The sequence below is a fragment of the Aotus nancymaae genome, unplaced genomic scaffold, assembly GCF_030222135.1.
Source record: "Aotus nancymaae isolate 86718 unplaced genomic scaffold, 86718_ANA_hifiasm-v0.15.2.pri h1tg000014l, whole genome shotgun sequence".
Classification (NCBI taxonomy): Eukaryota; Metazoa; Chordata; class Mammalia; order Primates; family Aotidae; genus Aotus; species Aotus nancymaae.
This window is the reverse complement of record NW_026988425.1, coordinates 84,160,525-84,168,226: the sequence shown is the minus strand read 5'-3', so window position 1 is coordinate 84,168,226 and position 7,702 is coordinate 84,160,525.

The window sequence follows — 7,702 nt, the reverse complement described above, 5'->3', positions numbered from 1 at the left end:
CACGTAATTACATTACAGACACTTAATTGAAATAAACTGGAAATGAAACCTGGCCTAGCACAGGCATGTACTGATGGTTAAGGCTCAGCAGGGTGGTGCTAGTTCATTAAATGTAGTCTTCACATATTTCTGCCCATTACATTCTAAGAAAATATTAAAAATAGGAACACTAACTCAATTAAATTTGCTAATATAGCAATAGTCATATATAATTTCTCTTGTGTATGTAAAACACACTTGAAAACAATGATAAAAAGAGTTTAGGTGAACTATTTTTTTTGGTTACTTAGCAATAAAATATTATATACAGAAAAATTAAGCATTGTAATGATAATCTATGAATTTATATAAAAATAATTAGCAAATGTCCATATTACAAAAATTTCTAGGTCATACATTTGGTTTCTCTAAATGTTAAAACTCTGCACTTAAGCCTGCTAAACCTTCCAATGGCATCTTAAGCAGACCAGCACTCAGAGAAAGGCCAGAGTTAGAAGGTCAGCAACATTGTTGCTAACCCAAGCACTACCTACTCCATATTGCCAGGCTTTTTAGGAAAATAAGCCAAAGAGAATTTTCTCATAATTGTTTCACCTCAGAGAGTAAATTTATCCAAGCACAAACCTTACAAACTTGTAACTTAAGCTTTAATAAACTAACCAGGAAAGTGTGTTTCTGTCTGTATGTCTATGGCATTGGGTGCAAGAGGTCTGGATTTACAGGTCAATATAACCATGAGTGGTTATGTATTTGGAAACAGCTCAAGTACCCTTATTAATGAATAATCATGGTGCGATCCCTTTATATAAATTGTTACACAATCCAAACAAAGAAATCTCCCTATGGGAGTGAAGCGTCTTTGGGCCACCGTGCCTAACCAAGCAAAGCAAAGTTCGCACTCTCAATGCAGTCAAAGATAGTAGGGGCAGCTGCAGCATCAAACAAAGGGTGGATCATAGAAGGGATATCCTTACATCCTACAACAGATTTATGAATGGATTACTGGGAATAATAACACAAGGTGATTAGATTTCAATAATATTGTTTTCTATATGATTATTCATTGCTTAATGAGAATACATTCTAAGAAATGTGTTGCTAGCTGATTTTGTTCTTGTATGAACCTTATAGAGTGTATTTACACAAACCTAGATGTTATAGCCTTCTACACAAGGAGGCCGTATGGTATAGCCTGTTACTCCTAGGTTACAAACCTGTAAGCATGTTTCTGTACTGAATACTACAGGCAATTGTAATACAATGATAAGTGTATGTGTGTCTAAATATATCTAAACATGAAAAAGGTACAGTAGAAATATAGTATTGTAATCTTATGGGATCACCATTGTATATGTGGTCCTTTGTTGACCAAAGTATCATTATGTAGCACATGACTGTATTTCCATGAGGCAAGTTTAGATTACATATTCAATATGTACTATGTTTGAAGCACATTTACGGTATCTACAAACTTCAGAGAAATAAACTTTTAGAATTTTTGGCTGGGCATAATATCAACATGTTTATATTGTGTATATGGTAAAACAATACTTTTAAAAATAGAGCTAAAAAATAGCACAAAATACTAACAAGGAAATATATAGCATCTCCTTTTAAAATATCCTAAAATAAATGCTTTGCTTAGTTGTTAGCTGGCTAACTTGCACTAAAAAATTTATCATCATTTATAGCTAAATATATTTTTTAATTTTTTTTATTCTTATGAAAAGGGTCTGTTCTTATGCTGCTATTAGTCTGCTCTCATGCTGCTAATAAAGACATACCCAAGGCAGGGTAAATTATAAAGAGGTTTAATGGATTCGCAGTTTCACATGTCTGGGGAGTCCTCACAATCATGGTGGAAGGCAAAAAGGAAGCAAGTCATGTCTTATCTTACATGGCAGCAGGCAGGAAACAGAGCATGTGCAGAGAAACTCCCCTTTATAAAGCCATCAGATCTCATAAGACATCTTCACTATCACAACAACAGCACAGGAAAGACCAGCCCTCACTATTCAATTACCTCCCACTGGGTCCCTCGCATGACATGTGGGAATTAATGGGAGCTATAATTTGAGATTCGAGTGGGGACACAGCCAAATCGTATCAGTAGACTTTCAGAAAACTTTTATAATAGATTTGCTAGAGCAATCCTCTTTCAAAAATGGAAATTTATTTTTCATATAATTTTTATTTTTTAAAAACTAATAATAAATCAAACAGCTGCAATGTTATTTAAGACCAACAATTACAAGAAACATCTAAACAAATTAACTTCAACACAAAAGGAATTGACTGACTCACCTAACTGGTGGCCTTTACAGTTGGTTTGATTCAGCAGCTCAACAATATCAACATTGAACCTAATTTGTTTTCTTCTCTCTACTCAGCCTTTTGTGGAGTCTGAGTTATCCTAAGTTCATTCTTACTGAGACAAAATGGTCAAAGACGTTTCTCTGCACAAGGCATTGTTCAGGAGGAGAGAGCTTTTGTCTCCTGGAAGATCCAACAAAGGCTGTTAGCTTAATTTTGCCCTATTAAATCCTGAATGCATTACTCGTGGCCAGAGTCATGCCATCTAACAATAGTCTCAGTCCTAAATTCCTGAACTGATCTCCATGGAGAGGAGAATGACGCAACTCACATTGGCTTTCACTAATCAAGGGCCACTGAGGGTGAAATCAATTCCATCAAAATGTTAGTGCCTGCATTACAATGAAAAGGTGGAGTCATGGATAGCATTTAATGTTTACACCAAAGCTACTTCCTCCCTTCTTCCTAATCAAAACCCACTTTTGACTGGATAGTGAATAGAGATCCTTTGATCTCAGGCATGGGATTGAGACCCACGTCTGGTCAAGGTGATGTAAGAGTATGATTGTTGGAAAGCTATTGGCTGTTTTCTACCTTTAAACTCAATCGTATGAGAAAAAAGCTTTGAGTAACATTAGCCATCTCAACAATATAAAAGAAAGCCCCCCAAAAAAATCACTGATATTCTCCCTCAGTATTCTGAAATCATTGTATCACTAAATATCTGCAGCAACTCTCTCCCTGACTCTGGACTTTTTGGTATGTAACATCTACATTAAGTACTATACAAACTACTATTAAACATCATGAATTTTGCATCTTGGTTAGAAATCATAGGAGGGAGCCTTTCAGAGTTCATTTTTATGTGGTCTATTTACAAAGACTTCTAGAAAAGGACACATCCTTTGTTAAAATGTAAGATCCAAAACAAACAAGTTTGTAGGTTGGTTTTGTTAAATTTTATTTTCTTTTATTTTTTAACTTTTCATTTAAGTGATTTTAGACTTACAGAAAAGTTGAAAAAAATCATAGTGAATTCTTGTACAATTTTCACTTAACTTCCACAAATATTAAGATCTTATTAAGTCACAGTGAAACAGGAGAGTTCCCTGACCCCCATTACAGGTTGTGTGACAGGGGCTGCCACTGCTCAAATTCCTTACAGGAGGGGGGGCACGCAGATGTGCAGGGATGCAGGAGCTGGACAAGTGCTTTTGGGCTCTAACCCCACAGTGGCATCTACGAGTGTTTTCCTGGGACTCTTGAAGCCCCAGTTGGTATGTTATAGTGCTCTTTTAGCTCTGCCATTTGCAGACAGCTTACGTGTTAGCAGCTCAGTGCCCTCTTGGTACTCAGATTCTTGTCCAGCATCCAGGAAGAAATCAGGTCACACATGAAATTGAAGGATGGTGAATGTGGGGATTTTATTGGGTGAAGGAGGTGGCCCTCAGAGACATGGGTGAGGAGCTGGAAAGGAGATGCAATGAGAAGTTGACCTTCCCCTGGAGTTTGGCTGTCCTATGGACGATCTTCTCTCTGACCATCCCCAGCTGAATCCCTCTTGACATTCAGACGTTCCTTCACTTCTCTCCTTTTCTGCCACACCACTCTTTTGCTCCTCTGCTCCTCTGTTCATCTGCTCAACTGCCCATCTGCTAGTGAAGCCTGAGGCTTGGGGGTTTATATGGGTAGAGAATAGCAAGGTGTGGTGGGCAAAAAGGCTACATTTTGTAATGCCTTTTCTTAGACATGAGGACTTTACTGGGGAACTGTCTTCTACACAGTATTTCCCTATCTCCTGTCCACATCAACGTTCTTGTCAAACAACAACAACAACAAAAAAAAAAACCGTAAGTATTTATAGGTGATTTGACAGAATTTTATATTTGTCACATAAAATGAAAGTAACCCAAGAATATAAACTCTGTGAGGCCAAGGAGCACATCTCTCATTTCATCACCCAGTCTTCAGCTAAGAAGTGCTGTATTAATCAGGATTCTTTGGGTTGCAAATAACATTTAAAAAAAAATAAATTAAAAAAATAAAATGTACTTACTTATAACATTATGTGATTCAACACCTAAAACTAATATTCTTATTGGTGTACTTGTTTCTATCTTATTTTTATTTTAATAAAAACAAGAGAGAAATTACAAGACTATTAAATGACCTAGCTAGGGTTTATAATAAACACACTCAACAATAATTATCTCTCCCTCCCCATACCTATAAAAGCATTAGTGGACTTATAATTTTTCTTCAAGTTTTTCTGATGTTCTTCATCTTCACTTTTTAATTTTCCCAATTTTGTAACAAAAATAGCTATTTCAGGCTTATATTGTCTCATCTCATGAATCCCAGTGGAAAGATACCGCTTTGTTCTCAATGTGTCTTTCAAAAGTCCTGAGGTTGATTTTCATCGGCTTGACTTGGGTCATATGTTCATCACTGAACCAACCACTATAGTTAAAGGGATGGCATATACCTATTGGCTGAATCATCTACTCATATCTGAGATTACGAGGAGTCAGTCAGCCCCAAGCCAAGCCACAGCAGCAGAAAATAGAAGAAAATATAATTTTGCAAATTTCCTTTAGGAAACCTGAAACTCTTTGCAAAAAGAAAAAGGGAGGGATAATGAACCAGGGCAAAAAAAAAAAAAAAAAAAAAAAAAAAAGGATGATATGCCCACTATAAAACAAAAAATATTGAATGAGTAAGTTAATGTATTTTAAATGTTCACATATACATATGCTTGAACCCTAAAGAGGAGATGCCCCCCAAATAAAAATAAAATATAAACAAACAAATGCTGAAATTGCTGAGAGATTTGAATGGAGGCATTTAAGTTCCATATATAGGCAGCACTGGCACTAGATGCTTTGGATGATATGGTGGTGACAGAAAATAGACGTGATGGCTCCTCCAACGTCTAGTCTATACATTGATTATGTTTGTGAAAGCATTGTCAGAAAGAAGAGAAATAACTACTTTGAAAGAGATTCGTTTTCAAGAAAAGAAAACAAACAAGGGAAAAACATGGGATAATCTTAAAAGCTCCTGAAGAATTAAATGAGGAGATATTTGAAGAAACTAAGTTCTGAAGCTGGATGTGAATAGACTCAGAAATGCTACCTTGTCACAGACTTTTTTGGACTCACTCACAAGTTGGAGTGGTAGAAAAAAAGAAAATAGTATGTCAGCACAATACAAATATAAAATGAATAAGTTAATGTAAGTAAGTATATATATGTATGGATATTATAACTTTTGATGAAAAAGCAGACAAATTGAGGCCAGCAGAAACATGGAAGATAGTGCAGTACTAATGAAAAAAAGTAATATTTAAATATTCATTATTTCCTTTCCATCCCTGTCCCTTCAGAAATAACTTAGGCCATCTACTAGACTGAGGAGAATGGTCCCACATATATCATATGATAGCCTCATTCCCCAGGCCTCAGCTAATGGGACCAGAAACGGTCAATTGATCTAGAATGAGCTAGTCCATTGGCTGACTTAAGAGTCAGCTGTTTTTCTCCAGAATTTGAATTACAAATTTATAACAGAAAAAGTTAAGGTTAAACCACATTAACATTGGAGTGGACACTTGGTGAATGTCTAGTAGCTCCTACTATTAAGAGCATAGATCCATCCTGGGTGTTTCCGTTTGTGAGCTTTTTATTAAATCTCTATATGCAATAATGTTTCAAGGTATTCTTAATTTATAACGATTACACAAAGTACTTAGGAACATTTTTTACTACTGATAGTTCTTTTTGAACCACACCTCTGCAAAGACTGTGTATTACAATTACATTCACTTGAGAAACAGACAACTTATTTTTTATCTTTTTTAGCCTTTGTATTATGAAAAGGTTAAATATATATATGAAAGTAGAGAAAATAAGTGAATGAACTACCATGTATTCAGCATTTAGTTTCCATAATTATCAATATTTTAGGTAGTAATTTTGATTATTTAGAATTACATTAGTTTACATCATCCTGAAATATTTATTATTTACAAACTTGAAATGTTTGGGAAATTAATTTATTATCAATATACAGGCATCTAACAAATCTGACTTGTAAATGAATTTCTGAATTTTACTTCGATAACATCTGTGTTAAACTTACACACTTTTTTTAAAAAAAAGTGATTCAGCATTTCTAATTAGGTTACTATTTGTAGGTAAAATATAATGCATCTGGTGAAGTAAACTGATATTTTCATTTTGTTATAATTTCATATTAATAGTTAAAATAAGTTGCTCTATATTCAGAGGGTGTTTATACCCAATTAAATATCTTGTTCTTCACCTTCCACTTTAAGAAGACTTTATTTCCAATATTTGTTCTTTTTTTTAAAGTTTTATAGTAAATTTTATGGTGTTTTTAGTTTGTATTGTTTACATTTATATAGGGTTCTAAGCACTTCTTCAGAATCAGAGAGAATAAAAGTATGTAGTAAACAAAATGGTTATAGCTACAATTTAGGAATCTGTTTTGGTATGCAGAAGTGAGAATTAAATTTTCTATTGTTCTACTTATGTACCCACCAGCCTTTTGGAATTAAGTATAGCACTTTTGCAATCTTATATTTATGTTCATGCATTAATACATAATACTTAGGGGAAAGTACTAACTAGAAAAATCAGAAAACCTGACCAGGTGCGGTGGCTCACGCCTGTAATCCCAGCACTTTGGGAAGCCAAGGCGGGTGGATCACGAGGTCAAGAGATCAAGACCATCCTGGTCAACAAGGTGAAACCCCATCTCTACTAAAAAATACAAAAATTAGCTGGGCATGGTGGCGCACGCCTGTAGTCCCAGCTACTCGGGAGGCTGAGGCAGGAGAACTGCCTGAACCCAGGAGGCGGAGGTTGCAGTGAGCCGAGATCGCGCCATTGCACTCCAGCCTTGGTAACAAGAGCGAAGCTCTGTCTCAAAAAAAAAAAAAAGAAAGAAAGAAAAGAAAGAAAGAAAGAAAGAAAGATACATTATTTCTGATATAAATCCACTGCCTAAATTGAGATGTACTGAAAATGTAAAATACACAAGAAAAAAAATGTAGAATATTTTATGAATATATTTTAAAATATTGACTATATGTCTTAATGACCATTTTTGAATATATTGGCTTAAAATATATAATAAAAATAATTTCATGTTTCTTTTTAGTTTTTAAACATGACTACTGTAAGAAAATTTAGACCTACTTATGTGGGGCCTCACATGGTGGCACATGCCATAGTTCCCAGCTATTTGGGAGGCTGAAGTGGGAGGATTGCTTGAGTCCAGGAGTTCGAGGCTACAGTGAGCTGTGATTGAGCCATTGTACCCAGCCTGGGTGACAGAGTGATCCTCCTTCTCAAAAAAGAAAAAA